The sequence below is a fragment of the Sus scrofa genome, chromosome 14 (genome assembly GCF_000003025.6).
Source record: "Sus scrofa isolate TJ Tabasco breed Duroc chromosome 14, Sscrofa11.1, whole genome shotgun sequence".
Taxonomy (NCBI): Eukaryota; Metazoa; Chordata; class Mammalia; order Artiodactyla; family Suidae; genus Sus; species Sus scrofa.
Window position 1 is genome coordinate 78561106 of NC_010456.5, and position 15481 is coordinate 78576586.

The 15481-nt window shown below is 43.6% G+C and overlaps 1 long non-coding RNA gene across 6 annotated transcripts in view; it reads left to right on the forward strand.

Moving 5' to 3' along the window:
* LRMDA overlaps window positions 1–15481 on the forward strand; it is a 1093708-nt gene that overhangs the window by 603273 nt on the left and 474954 nt on the right. For all 6 annotated transcript variants that reach the window (XR_002338559.1, XR_002338560.1, XR_002338556.1 and 3 more), the window contains 2 exons: window positions 3362–3501; window positions 14373–14490. This is a non-coding gene — a long non-coding RNA (leucine rich melanocyte differentiation associated). The remainder of the gene's footprint in view (window positions 1–3361; window positions 3502–14372; window positions 14491–15481) is intronic.

Genomic DNA, 15481 nt, shown 5'->3' on the forward strand with positions numbered 1-15481 from the left:
CTTACACATTTCTCTCATCAACAAACTAAAAGATTTTAGGACAGTTCAAGTTAGTTGCATTTGTGTGTGTATGTGTCCACATTCACCAACTTAACCTTAAATATTCTATGAATTTATAAGTTCATTAAGTATTTTATCATCAGTTGTATGTTGGTTCCCACATGTTTCCATCTGTATGGTGGGCAGTAGGAATAGCACTGTAGGCTGTTCCTACCGGTCCTGTTATAGTGACAGACACAGAAATGACTGCAAACCACAGACACTGATGTCACTGAATCCTGATTCAGGGCCACTCCTTCACCAGTTCCTCTTAGGCAGCTTCTCCTGAATTCCCACAGCCACTCCAGCATCACCCAACTCAAGGAGAAAAGTGACAGAAGTCCTTATGGACAAAAAGAGTGCTCTTAACTGATTGTGACTTAACCTACTTTTCAGATTTTACAAAAATATGTGACCATCTGATTCTATTACCAGGTTCTTTGCCAGGGCCCTGGAAGGGACCTATGTAAGCATGCAGCCCTCACACACAAGCTTTATCAGCTCTGTGGTGCATTTACATAGGAAGATTTACTCACATTAAACTGGGCCTATGTCCCTGGATGGAAGATTCTAGACTTCCCATCACTGGTCATCAATGTTAAGGAATGACTGGGAGTTCAAGTCAACTCAGTTGCCCGGTATTTCCTTAACTTGAAGATATTGCCAGTTTTGAGTTCCTACATATTCTCAACTTCATGCAGTAGATTAAAAAAAAAGATAAAGGTTTAGGGATTTCATCCCTGAGATGACAATAGATTTGGGTTGGATTTTGCCATCCATAGTAGAAAGGGCTTCCCCTAGGTTTTCTAGGGCCATTTACTACATCAATAACCTGAATCACCTCAAATCCATACATCAGCACCATTCTGGCAGTCCTCTCTCTTGCACACACTCACAAAAGAAATATTGTGCTGGCTAGTAAGAGAAATCAGCTTGTATGGCTGACCCCTAAAACTAGGGCCTGGCTTGCAGCTTCTGGACAACGTTTTGGGTATGATTTGTCTTGTTCTTTGGAGCATCCAAGGGGTCCCGTGTGTAGAGTAGAGGATTGATGAAAACCCTGAAGAGGAGAAACCAGGATTGAGACTGAGGGCCATGCAGGTCCAAGTCAAGGCATGGGGTTCCCTACCTAAATGATGTTCTTGGCCACTGGCCAGTCCTAGGAACTGGATTACAACTGAAAAAAAAATTTTAGGAAGGCATCCCAAAGCACAGGGGTCCCAAAGTTGCCTCTGCCTGGGTTGAAGGGTAGCACTGGTAAAGTACTGGCAAGACCCCACCTTTTTTCCTTTTTTTTAAATGTGGTAATGATTGTGAAGCCTCCAAAGGTAGAACCTGATTGATGGAAAAGGCAGAGTTTTCCTGAAATTGTTCACTGTCATTTTAACTGGTTTAGTTAAACAATTTAGTTAAAATTAGTTAAACAATTTTCTTAAAGAGTGTGATGAGTGAACTTTAAGAAGAAGTAAGTGCGTCTTGTATGAAGTACGTACTCTGATGAAGTACGTTAATGTTTTGAATCTTGGCTACTTATCCGCTGTATTTCAAGTTTACCTTCTTGGTGTGGGAACTTCTCTCTCATCTTCTCCACATGTTCCTCTTCCCATCACCTTCATTCCAGTAGCCCTTTTGGTCGTTCTTTGGTGTTACTTGTTAAAGATTCAGGGGATTGACAATTTGTTGCCCATTGTGCTGTCTTTGTGTGGGGATGAGGTTGGCAAAGTAGGTGAGTATACTTCTACCCTCTTTAACTAGTTTTCCCCTGTTTTACTTGTGTTACCCCTTCTGCTGCCTCAGTTTTGCTCCCTCCAAGGATGCAGTGCTTGTTCTTACATATGATGGTGGCAGAGCTTGTCTATGGCCAGTACTTGAAGGGACTTAGTTTGGAGAATATAAGATTGAAGGAAGACATGGGAGCTTCAACCATCTGAGGGCTGTCACGTGGAAGAGAAGAATAACCTATTCCTTGTGACCCCAAATAGCTGAATTGAGTCAGTGGGTGGGAATTCAAGGAAGATTATATCCCTGGGGAAAGAAAAAAAAACTCTCTCTTATGGTTGTTAGAGATAGAATGTGCTATCTTCTGGGGACTCTTTGGCAGATATGTTAGGGACTGGATTCAGACATTGGTTGGACTTGGAGCTCAGCTGACAAGCTGAAGTATGAGAAATTGGGGTAACATCCTACCATCCTACTCTGCCCTCACAGAGTAGGGGCAGCCCTTTTATTTTACTTTCTTCTTCTAGGTCAAGTGGACCTCACCTAATTATACCATGTATTTGAGTCTTGCTTGCTACAGCCACCATCATGTTTTCAGTGCCTGTATGCTCTGCTGTCAGACTCTATTCTGTCTGCTGATACCGATTAACCTCATTGATAGGCTCCTGGTCATCGTGGGTGCCATTTACAACCTGCCCTGCCATCAGCTTGCCTAGGGCTCAGCTCATCTGTATGTGGCTCAAGCCAGGGGCTGTTGTGTGGACTAGTCCTTCCTAATACCTGTGCTTCCCTGAATTTATGACTCTTGCCTTATTTGGTTTGAGGGTATCACTTTGACTAGGCAGTGGGTTCCACTGAGGGGATAGATCATGAACTAGTCTCACTGCCATGCCCTGCCTTGGTCTCTTCTCTTTCATTATCTCCTTTGTAGGGTATTAGATGCTCAACAGACTCTCAGGATATGCGTTTCCTGGCTTTTCCAAACCCTTGCTAACTTTCTCTGTCTGTTTTGTCCTAATTTTGTTCTCCTTTTCACCCAATACGACATCCTCTTGACACCAATGAGGTCCTGAGTGATGCTTAACTCCTTCACAGAATCTTAGATTGTAAAGGATGCCAATCCCTCTTTGCATCCATGCCATTCCCATATGTTTTAATGATAAATTATCTTCTAAATGAGAAAGAATGTATCCCTAATGAGGGCTTTGGAAGTAATTTCTTGCTTTCATAACTAGAAAAAATAGTTTTATGGATTTTCATAATGTAAAATATTTTACTACATGGAACCCACCCTTCATCATTTAAAGCAAAAATTGAACTATATAGGAAAGAAACATAAAGTAAAAATGATTAAGTTCATTCATTCTCTCTTAAGTGATCTGGACTTAGCCTCACCTGCCCAGAGAAAATCGGGGCTGTGTCCCAACAGCAGGAATGAAAAACCAGCCATGTCAGATACCCACATCGTGTTGATGTCAACCCTCACCCACGTGATCTCATGAGAGCAGATGGGGAGGCTCATCAGCTGCTAGATTGTTCCTGTCAGTTATAGTCTGTGCTCAACCTTTTGTCTTTCTGGATGGAGATCCTTAACCTTTGTCACATCACTGACTTGGAGTGTCTGCTTGATCACCTGGCAGAAGTGACACCAGCTCTGGAGTACCTCAGCCTTCTGGGGAATGTGGCATGTCCCAATGAGCTGGTCAACTTGGAGAAGGATGAGGAGGACTACAAGAGATACAGGTGAGTGTCTGGGGGTTTGAGTGTGGTGTGAGAAGAGAAAAACAGCGTCCTTGGGGACGATGTTATACTATGAGGTGCATAGTATCCGTGGCTTCTTCATAATAATATTAAACCTTCACCATTAGGGATTTGTTAGCCAGTGTCTCCTTTCACTGAGGGTAACAGGAGCCAAGAAGCATGAAAAGATGTGTGGTCTAGGTCAGCATCTGACAAACTTTTTGTAAAGGGCTGGATAATAAGCATTTCATGCTTCTAAGATTATGCATTCTCTGTTGCAACTATTCAACTCTTTGATTATGGTGCAGAAGTATCCATGAACAATTTGTAAATGAATGGGCAATGTTGTGTTCCAATAAAACTTTATTTACAAAACCATGTAGCGGGGCAGGTTAGACCCTAGGCTATATTTTGCCAGCCCTTGATCTTTGTTGTAAGATCTTCCCTGCCTGCCTCAGGCTCACTATTTAGAGAGAGAGTACTTCCCACCAAACTTTAAGGAGCTCATATACAATGCCAAGAGAAAGTCTCATAAGACCCATGACTTTGTTCCATAAAACTATGCCTCATTGTCCACCAACCATGAGGTTTGATGGGCTCCAAGTAGAAATGCTTTTCTTTCTTCTATTTCTAAACTGTTTTCTTTGAAATACCTGATACAAACTCACCTCTCTTTAGGGAGTCTTTTTGATCTTACCCATTTTGCAAAACTGACTTTATTTTCCTTCTTCACTTTGAATTCTGTATACTCTCATTTTTATTGTTATTTTATAAATGCTTTTAATGATCTTCCATTAACACCCCACCTAAGTCAGTGTGGGAAGGAGGGAGGGCAGAAGAGAAGGAGAAAGGAAGGAAGGAAATACAGGGCAAGAAGTGCTACTGGGAATTATGTTTGAGAGGACTGGGGAGAGAGAATAATGATCTCAAAGGAACTAGTTCTACTGGGGCTCAGATTTCTAAATCTGTGGTGACCCATGAAAGAATATAGTTGGGACATGCATTTTGTATAAGGGCAAAGCTGTAAGAAATACTGGAGGAAGCTATTGAAATATATACACACACACACACACTATATATATATAATATGTATAATATATTATGTATTTATATATAAAATACATGTAACATATATATGCAAACACATGTATACAAGCACATTATATATACATAATATATATATATATATAATATATATATATGCAAACACATGTATACATGCACATACACATACATACATGTTAGTAAGGGTCCAGCAGAAATTTAGTTGTATTTCTTTAGTGGGAAGAATTTTGCATCTTTAACTTCATTTTACAGGTTTCTTGATTAATTTTGTAGGAGTCTTAGATTATTTTTTTAAATTATAGTTGATTTATAGTGATTTTGTCAAATTCTGCTGTACAGCATAGCAAACCAGTCATATATATATATATATATATATATATATATATATATATATACACACACACATACATATACACACACTCACACACACACACACACACACACACACACATATACAATTTTTCTCGTACTAGCTTCCATTATGTTCTATCCCGAGAGATTGGACATAGTTTCCTTTGCTGTACAGTAGGACCCCATTGCATATCCATTGTAAATGTACTAGTTTGCATCTTCCATCCCCAAACTCCCTATCCATCCCATTATTTTTAAGTCATCTTAAAATAAGGCTCTAACTTTACTTTAAAAGAAATGTACTAAGTCTTTTTTCCTTATGAAGATTTTTATTTGGAACATGATAACTGTCAACTTGCATGTGACTTCTATAAGGAAAAATAGGGTTAATATCCAGCAAATGAATAGTTAAAATTTCTAAATCAACCCTTTAGGTCAATCAGTTAGAACTTAATTTTCTTCTTTGACAGTCTCATCAACTTTGGCACATTTAACAGCTTGATTTCAGGTATGAAAGGATTGCTTAAAGTATGTTTTATCTGAGAGTTCCCATTGTGGCTCAGCAGTTAACAAACCCGACTAGCATCCATGAAGACCCAGGTTTGATCCCTGGCCTCTCTCAGTGGGTTAAGGATCCCATGTTGCCGTGAGCTGTAATTTCACAGACACGGCTCAGATCTGGCATTGCTGTGGCTGTGGCATAGACTGGCAGCCACAGCTCTGATTAGACCCCCTAGCCTGGGAACCTCCACATGCTGTGGGTGAGGCCCTAGAAAGACAAAAAAAAATACGTTTTATCTTCTTGCAGCACCTTATTTAAAAGATATCTTTATAAGATATCAAAGGGTTGAGGAAGTCTGAGAAAGTTGTCTCAATTAGCTTTTTTGGTAAATCAAGCATTGTTTGGAAAATGCTCATTTATTTTCTGATTTCCCCCTTAGATTTCTAGTTTTAATTCTTTAAAGTCACCCAATAAGTTGTATATACTACATATATGTGCATGTGGGTGTATGTCTGTGGGTGTATTTGTATATGCTCACATTCACGCATGTTCACTCACTCACTCATTCATGGCTTTGTATGTCAACTGAACTGTAGGCACATTTTTTGTTTTTTGGTTTTTTTTAGAATGAGAGAAGATGACTGAGGAATGTCTTCCACTCCATCTTATTCTATTCAGTCCTAAAGAGAAGGTTTATAATGACAAAGGCAAAAAGACAAGCTAATACTATTTTTTTGTTATTGTAACTAGTCACATGGGCAAAAATACTCAGAGCCATGGTACAAGGGATCAGATCAAAAGATCTGATTTGGAGTCCTGTTTTGCCTGTGAGACCTTTAAAATGGGGAGGACAGTTTAGATTAGTGACCCTTAACCAAGGCCATACTTCTGGATCATCAAGATGTTTTGAATCACTTAGTGCAAATGCAACAAAATAGTCAATAGGTGACTTTGATACTCAATTAAGATCTCTTGGACTAAGGAGTATTTAAAGTCCCTGTAAGCCCTGGCGTTCTGGGATACTGTCCTCCTAAGCAATTACACATCCTCTTTGAATATCTCATATTGTTTTATACATTCCATCTTGTGTGTTTCTCTCATTGCTTTAAGTATGAGGACATCCAGAGAATGGCTTCCAGAAGGACTGAGTCTTCTTTCCCTTTGAATCCTTATCAATAGCAAAAGTGGTGCTGGCCATGGAATAGGGGCTTTGTAACTATTTACAAGAGGCAGCTTGAAGTCATCCTTCCCTCTGAGGAGCTGAGTATTTATAGAGAACTCTTTGGATGCCTTTGAGCATCTTAGGGGCCCACCACCTATTTGGAATTAGATCCACTTGAATGTTAACAAATGCCGTCCACACATGAGGGATCATCCTTCAGACTCCACCCAAGTGCTGGTTGTTGGGTCATGATTCTTGAGGTAAGGCTTGATTCTAGAAGAGTGATCCTTCTCATGGTCTGGCCTGAGTACCCTCTAAGCATACCCTCCCCACTCCTGATCTGTTACCCTGGAAGCCGTTGAGGGATGGGGCTGGGGAGGCTGTGTGTTAGTGCACATATGGGGACGTTGCCATGAGGACCTGGATTCTCAAAGCCACATCTGGTCACACTTACCTGAGAACATCCATGAATCACCCATGACAGTGGCAAGAGGCTCCTTCTCCGAGAGAAGCAGGAACTGAGAACAGTGGAGGGGTCGTTAAGTGCGGGCCATCCAGTGAACTGGATGGCATCTGATAGTTGCGTGGAGTAGTGGGCCTATTCTCCAGAAGTACTAAATGTTTCATCCATTTTATTGGTTTTGATTTCCAGCTTAACATGCACTCTCACCCTTGCATGTGGATGTGTTGAGTGTGTGGATGATGCCGTTCTGTTCTGTGGTCTGTAATTACTTCTGCTTTGTTCATCCTGGACTTTGGGCTTCATTTGACTCTGAGAAGTTTTAGAGTTTCACACTGAGGCTTTTGAATCCTGAGTTGCTGTGGCATTTGGGTTTCTACAAAGCAATGTAGCTACCCTTTTTCCCCCGTGGTAAAATATTTTCCTGGCCCTTTGTCCACAAAGTGTGAGGTCTGCCTTCCTTCTAGCTGTTACCCAGAGCCTGATGGTAAGGCCTCTATGTAAATTTATGTGACTTTTTTCACTAGAAAATTGCTTAAAAAATGAATGATATTTCTACAGTTTACTCTTTTTCACTTTAAGTACATTTTCTGACAATATGTCTTATATTAATCATTTAAGCAATTGTACGAGCCTTAAAGGGGTGTATTCAGAAGTAAGAACCCATGGTTCATTTAGTGCTGTCTAAAAAAAAAATTCTTATTGATTGGCATCCTCTGTGGTTATGTGATGTAATATTTATAATATGTCATCCAGCCATACATCAAAACAAGTATGTCTGTTGTTTCATTTCCATGAGAGATGTTGATTTCAGAGAGGTCAGCCCAGTTTTAGGTCGCGTTGTGGCCAACCACTGGACCAGAAATGGGCAGTGACTAGATTTATAGAGCTATGGGAAACGGCTCCACAGACACTTCTGTTTCTGCTGATTCTTTCCTCCCCTCTCCCCACATCCCCCCTTTTCCTTCCTCACTTATCCCCAGTGCGCCTGGTTGGAGTTTCTGACACACATCCCCACAGCAAAACGGGCTCATTAAATCTGTATGTGAGCATGAGCCTACCACCATGATGCTGCGCTGCACCCCAGTCCTGCTGGGGTGGGAGCGGAAGTGAGCCTGGGGTTTCTCTGTGCCATTCATCACAGTGCATGGCTGAAATACGGCCATTGCCATGTTATTATAGGAGCTTAAACCTGCCCAGTCTTTGCTGTGGGTGCATGCTGTGTTGCTATTTTGGAATGAATGTTGAATGGAGGTGCATGTGACCACCAGCAGCACACAGGACTGGGGTAGGAAGAGAGGGATGACGCCGGGCTGAGCCTGAGCAACCACCATCATACCATCATACCCAGGATCCATTTGGGGCCTCCTGTGGACTTCAGCGCTGGTCAGACGGAGAATCAAGTACAGAGAATTTGGATGCCCTGTATGGTCTATTCTTGTCTTCCTTTGCCATTCTTTGCTTTCCTCTGAAGGCGGGAAAGACAGTAGAATGAAGGTCAACAGCACCCAAGTACTAGATCTCACGTGTCCAATAAGGGATTTGGTCTTGTGGCCTCTTAGCACTCCTTCTATCACTAAATCCTTTATTCTCTCCTGCCCCTCCCATCTCTGGCAGGCCTGTCCTTCTCCCTCCTCATCAGCAAGCCCCCTGCCCCCATCTCCCTTACAACTTTTGGTTACTGAAAACATGACGCCCTTTGTTTGTCCCCTTGCAGGGAGCAGCTCTGGGGCCTGCCCAGTGTCTGTAACACTCAGCCAAGGGGAGGGAGGAAGGGACCCTCGTTGTCTGTTGGCCGTCCCGGGCGCCCACCATTTCCCAGCCATCGAGCAGCAGTAAAACTTGTGGCTTACATAACCCAGCTAGCATTCTTCAGCTAATCTACAATCTGGGCTTTGAAGATCACAAGAAAGCAAAGGTCACGACCCAGAGATCAAAGGGACAGAAGCCCACAGAGTAATTGCCGGTTCCCCTCTGCAGAGGGCCTCAGTCTGTCCTGTGGGTGTATTGTTTGCCCTGAGACTTCAAAGGTGCTGCTGTGAACTATGAGGGGAGTCAGGTGGCCTGGGCTGGTTGTCAGGCGTCATTAATGCTGTAGGTAAGCTCACCTCGGCTCATTAGGGAGGCAGAATGTCATCTCTCTGAGCATGTGGACATATCCCACTCACAGTGTTTGCTCATTACTCTCGGGGCTTTATTGACTTGGCCTCACAGTCCTCCTTTACCTGGAAGTGTGAGACGGTGGTTCCACAAGCAGATTGGAGCAATAAGAAAGGCGGACATGGATGCATTTATTGTAAATTAACTTGGAGGCATGTAGAAAGTCAGACAGGCCAAAGTTGAAGAGAGGGTGAGGCAGCCTTCAGCCCACTCCTCTCCTTACACAGGTGGAGAAACTGAGGCTCAGGAATGTGACACGGGACTAAACCAACATCACATAGCAAGCTCGCCTGGAGTCAGGGCTCCTTCCTCTGCCCTTTCTGTTTGGAAGACCACTCCTTTTTAATTTTCTCCTCCCATACTTTGGAACTCCAGTCTCCTAACCACACTGCATTTACACCATTGCTAACTGCTCAAAATTAGTCAGACACATTTGGCTGTTGATCAGTGCTTTCAACCAGCCTGAGGTAAGCAGTGTTACCCAACAGGGCTGAGGTCATCTATTCAGGAGCGAATAAGCTGGATGTTTTGTTGGCGTGTTCATGCTATTCTGTTAAGCCTTGGGAAAGGTTGACAGTTCATGGGTCACCCATTGCTACCCTCAGGGGGTCACCTGCACCATGTCTCTCCACTCCCTATGCATGGGAGCAGGAAAGCAGTAAGGCACGAGGGGAGGGAGCATAGACTGCAATAAGTGGAAACACTGCACGGACCCCATATCCAGTTCCTTCAGGGTCTGGAATCCTGGTGGTTCTTGAGCAGCATCTCCCTAGAGGAAGAAACATGGTGGCCCAGCCCAGGAGCAGACAATGGAGATCTGTCTTGGTGTTTCTGTGATTGTGCCAGGCTCCTGGGGAAAAGCCAGATCCCCACTGGGGAGCAGATATGGGCAGGAGAGAAGAGCATCCCCTCTCCCCCTTGAAGTCTAGATGGAAAATGCCAGAGCTTCAAGAAAATTTATTTTGGAGCAGAATAAACAAAAAAGCCTTGCTGCTGTTCCTTTCCTCCCCAGTTACAGGTGTCTCCTCAAGAGGTTCTCTTAAGTTTTCACAGCTTTCTCTGTGAAAAAGGGAGAGAACTCAAAATGCTCTGTGTGCAGGTCTGACTTTTAGAGAATCTGCTAGCAGACAGAGACAGATGGGGCTTTAAACACCTTTCCAGGACCCCTGGCCTTCTCTTGATAACCTCACCTTCTGTATCATGGCCTGACTTCACTCTCCACCCCCCCACCCTGAGGCTGTCTACCAGCCACCTTGGGAAGGTCAGGAAAATTGGCGTTGCCCTCTGGAGCTGGCGACGTAAGCCTTAGAACTTAGACGGATCTCTTTTCATTAAGCAGTGCCCTGGCTTAACAAGCAGTTTTATAAATCTGAAGCTGTCTCCGGGTGTCGCAGGATTTATAGACGGGGGTTTCTGCCATAAAGTGGTTTATGATGGCTGCCTTCTGTGTTATTAGTAGCTGTCTCTTCCTTCAACCATTGCTGTTTGATAATAGCCTTAAAACACCCAGAATTACTTACCTGCAAGCCCCATTCCCGATAGCCCCTGTTGACAGTCTGAATAAGTTTACTGCCCTTTTGTTGTACTTTACCTTCAAAACAAACTGATTGAACCATCAATAGCTCGTGGAAGCTGACAGAGGCATGTCATCTGGACTAGCCCTTGTGATTGCAGGTTATCTGGGGGAGTTAACCTTCTCGCATTGTTAACTGAAATGTTTTATGTACTATGCAACTTTAGGATACGGCTGTGATAACCCCAGTAACTAAGTAATACATCACAGTAAAGAGATTTGGGTGCAACAAATAACCCTGGATTAAATTTACAAGGGTCGAATTGATATTGTAAAAGCCTTCATTCTGTGGCTTTGGGAATCCTTTCTTGTATTTTTATGGCAAACTTGTATTATACTCAGGATTGAAGCTGCAGTGTTTGACACCCTGACATGACCTAGAACAAAGGGAAATAGATCTCCCAGGACCAGACTGGGACAGGCAGGCAGAAAGCCCACTGACTTATCACTTGGCAGTAACATTTGGAGCCAGTTCCAAACCACCAAGGGGCAGGAAGATCTGGTAGATGCGGCTGCCGTCTGGGCGCTATGTACCACAGACACCAGCAAGGGGCCGACGGTTAGCAGAACTGAGGAGGAAACTCTTCACCGCTTCACCAGCCTCAGAATTCCTAAACTATTATTCCTCGTGGTGTTATTTGCACTTAGACAGTGCTTCTCAGCAGGGCCCACAGCATCAGCCTCACCTGGGAACTTATTAGAGATGTCAATTCTAGGCTTCACTCCAGATGCAAGGAATCAGCAACTGGGGGTGGGGCCCTGCAATCTCTGTTTCAGCACAGCCTCTGGGGGGTGCTGTGAGAATCAGGGTGTGAGAATATAAGCTCCTTGAGAGTACGGTCCTGGTCTGTTTTGTACATCACCTGTTCTCAGCACCGGCACAGTTCCTGGCAGGAAGTTGCTGCTCAATGGTTATTTGCTGGGTGAGTGACTAGGAAGGAAATGAGAGAAGACCTCCCTGAGCTGAGTCTCAGACTGAACTCTTTGGGACAAGCCTTCCTAGTGTCCCTCAAGCATCTTTAAGCCTCAACCACCTGTAAACCCCAGGCTGGCCAGGAGGATGGGCGTCCTAGTTACCCCTAGTTTCAGGGGTGACTGACAACCTCCTTCATGGACGTTTCTTTGGTTCTCTAAGAAGAGTGCTCTGAAAACAGCAGTTCTTTGTCATCTAAAATTTTTAACTAGCTTAAAAGCCGACACCTCTCTCTCTCTCTCTCCTTTGATTCTCAGGGCTGTGATCCAAAGTGGGGCAAAATGACAACGTGCTGTCTGTTGTCACCATGGTTCCTGCCAGCCCTGTGAAGACATCTTTCATTCCATCATTAAACATTGGCTGATTTTCGAATACTGATGTTTTCTTCACCTGAATATTCATCTTTTCCCACCCTACACTTAGTGGGTGTCTTTGCTCCTTTGAGCGTCACTCCTGACATATTGTTTCCATCTGCACATGTCTTTATTTGAAAGAATCTGTTGTCAGGAAGACTTTGCTGCCAAAGCGGAAGATGGAAGTTTTCTCTGACACTGATGGGGGCCAGTGGGAGTTCTCCTGGAGGATAGAAAGGTGGTTTGGGCCTTTGTGGAATGTGTCTGATTTGGGGTAAACTTGTGTGGCATTTGGAGATGGGAGAGAGGCTCAGGGAGATGTTGGAAAGAAGGTAAGAGATAGATGGAGGCCAGGGAGGAAGCAGGAAGTAGGTAGTCAAATTTCGAGCACCTCAGATGTTGGTGTGGTCAATTTTTTTGGGGGTTGGGGGAGTACATTACAGAAGAGAGTATTCTGACTTTAAAAAGAGTACTATGAAAGCTCTAACTGGAGGCCTTTAAGATGTTATCTCTGGCATTTGAATAACCAGCTGATTCTTTCATGTGGATGACACGAAAATACCTTATGAATGTGGGATCTGGCCTTGGAAGGCCAAGGCTCCCCTGAGGAGGCATGCTCTGTACCCCAAGTGACATTTGCACTGAGAAAAAGCTAAGCACTTGGAACTGCGTTAGGGCTTGGTTCTTTGAAGCCTTCTTGGGATTTCCTGATACTTCTTTCCTGTATTCCCAAAGCTACTTGGTGCATAATCTCAATGTTGGCCCTTAGCTATGCTGATTTTAATTTCTCTGTGTGAGTCAATCTTCCCCATTACACAGAGAACCCCTTTAAGAGTGGCACCATTTTGTGATTGCCTGTGTATGCCTGGGGCCTGGCACATAGTAGGTGCTTAAGAAACATTTGTGCAACTGAAATGGACTGGTAGTGTATGGAGTCTGTTCTGATGCCACTTTCCAAAATGGTATGAAGGTGTGTGAAAAACTGGTCCCTGCCTTCAAGAAGCTTTAGTTTAGGTGAGGGCATTAACTGAACACCAAGCAAACAATTGAAAAACAATAAAATGTTAGACTGTGCAGTGCTGAAAATGCCTCCTGGGAGTGGTAAGAAGGGAGAAAGTAATATGGGCTGGAGGTGCAGAAGAAAGCTTCATGAGGGTTGGGAATTTAAAGATGAATGAAGGTGAAGGAGACTGGGGACAGGAAGGCAATGTCAGGTTCCCATGGAGATAAGCTCTTGCTCTTGACATTGGGTAATCACCTCTTCTTCCTAAGCAGGACAGGGTCTAAATAATTGCTTCTCTGATGGATGGAATATGGGAGCTTGATGGAAAATATCTGGGTTGGTGACTGTCACTGAGGAAGAAGTATAGGCCAGTGTCTATGGCATTTGTATATTTATTTATATGTTTATGTACCTATCTTGACCAGGTGAATCTTCTTGCTCACCTGCTTGAGGACAGTCCATCATACAAGTAGTCCATCTTTGGGTTATCCTTGGAGATCATAATGGATCTGAAAGGCTCTTTTCAGGAAAATGGAGAACATGCAGTATTTCTTTGGGGGGGGGTTGTTAATGTCTCCTAGAAACTAGATCCCCTTGTTTCTCACTGATGTGATCATTTTCATAGTGCCGATGTAGAAAGAACTCAGGGATGAAGAGAAAAAATTCCTCATGACACCTGTTTCCTCATTCCTCAAGGAGGCATTTCTCAGCCATATGTGTTCCTTACTTCTCTCCCAAAACTGTCCAGCTTATTAGCATCATCCTGATGGCAAGTTAAAGACTCTTGTCTGAACTTCAAAATGAAGATTTGTTGTTATCTTAGAGATGAAAGTGATACCTGGAAGAATGGCAGTGACATAAATGGAATAATCAAGTTGTAGCTTATTTTCACTGAGAACTTCTTACATAGCAAAGATGTTAGGTCCTTTTTCCAAAACGGAGGAAGGTAAACACATTGATAGGATCTTACTGGCTAATGCAGGTTTTGTGTGTGTGTGTGTGTGTGTGCGTGTGTGTGTATCTACCTTTGAGTCAAGAGCAACTATTAGTATATATTTTTCAAGTTTAGTTGTACATCTGTATAAAATATAACCATTTGGATATCCCCAAAGAGTGATTATACATTCTTTCTTGAAAGAAGAGAGGAGAGGCAGCAGCCAAGATCTGACCTACTGAAGACCTAATGGTGTAGATTCCTGAGCATCAAACTGCTTGAACCTTTGGAGCCATAACTCCAATCTTTCTAATTTTTTTCTGACTGTTCTCTTCCAGATACTTTGTTCTGCACAAGCTGCCCAATTTGAAGTTTCTGGATGCTCGGAAAGTAACTAAACAAGAACGAGAGGAAGCTTTGGTCAGAGGGGCGTTCATGAAGGTGGTGAAGCCCAAGGTAAGGACTACACTCACTGTTCTTCGCTTTGCTTGTTGGGTCCCCTTCAAGCCCAGGGGCAGTCCTCCTGTGTGTTTAGGATGCAGGTGGGATCTCACACCAGCATTTCATCCATGGATACATTGTTGGCCAAATGTGAAGCAAGACTGGGTATAAACTGGGTTTCCCTGTGACCCAGTGTAGGGGACCTTATTGCTAAGGTGATTTCAGGCTCTTTTACCAATAAAGCAGTGTCATACACAGCCCAATGGTGACATTCCTGGGGACAAATATGGGCCTCCTTGAAGACGTTTCATTTAAAAGGTGGGGTCTCTGCTGGTGTGGAGTTGAGAAAGGAATAAAAGGGAAGTGCTGGGCATTTACTGTCCCTCAGGTGGGTAGGATTCCTCTAGTGCCACTGGGGACCTTCTTTGCTGGGACCAGAGAGTAGCTTGGGGAGAGTTATTTTCTTCTGTCCACAGGAAAGGAAATATCCTTAGCAGGGAAAGTAGTTTTTTGGACAATGTGACCTGGGACCGATGTATGCTTCCTTCACGTAGCTCTCCAGAGCTCATGGGACCAATGTTTACTGATATTTCCTTCAACAGCTGAGTCTCCTTCAAGGCTGTGGGATTGAACATGGTGTCATCTTAATGACAGCATTGATGAGGCAAGGGAGATGTGGCTTTGGGTCTTGGAGTCAGACACAAGGAGGTCATTAAGTACATGGGAGGAACTGGGGTCCCTTTGTGAAACCTGGGGCTGGGGAATGGACCTGATGACCCCTTTGAGGTCCATCACTGCCCTGGAGCTCTGTGGAGCCAAAGTTCCTTCCTGTGGGATCCTGGCTGTGTTGAAAACACTGGCTCAGAAATCCTTGAGGTCTTATTTGACCTCACTGATTGACTTGGAGTGTTCACCACATGCATTGGGAATGATTAAGAGGGAAAGAGGAAAAAACAAACAGAACCAAAACAGAAAAATGAAACCTCTTCCATCAAGTTGCTCAGCT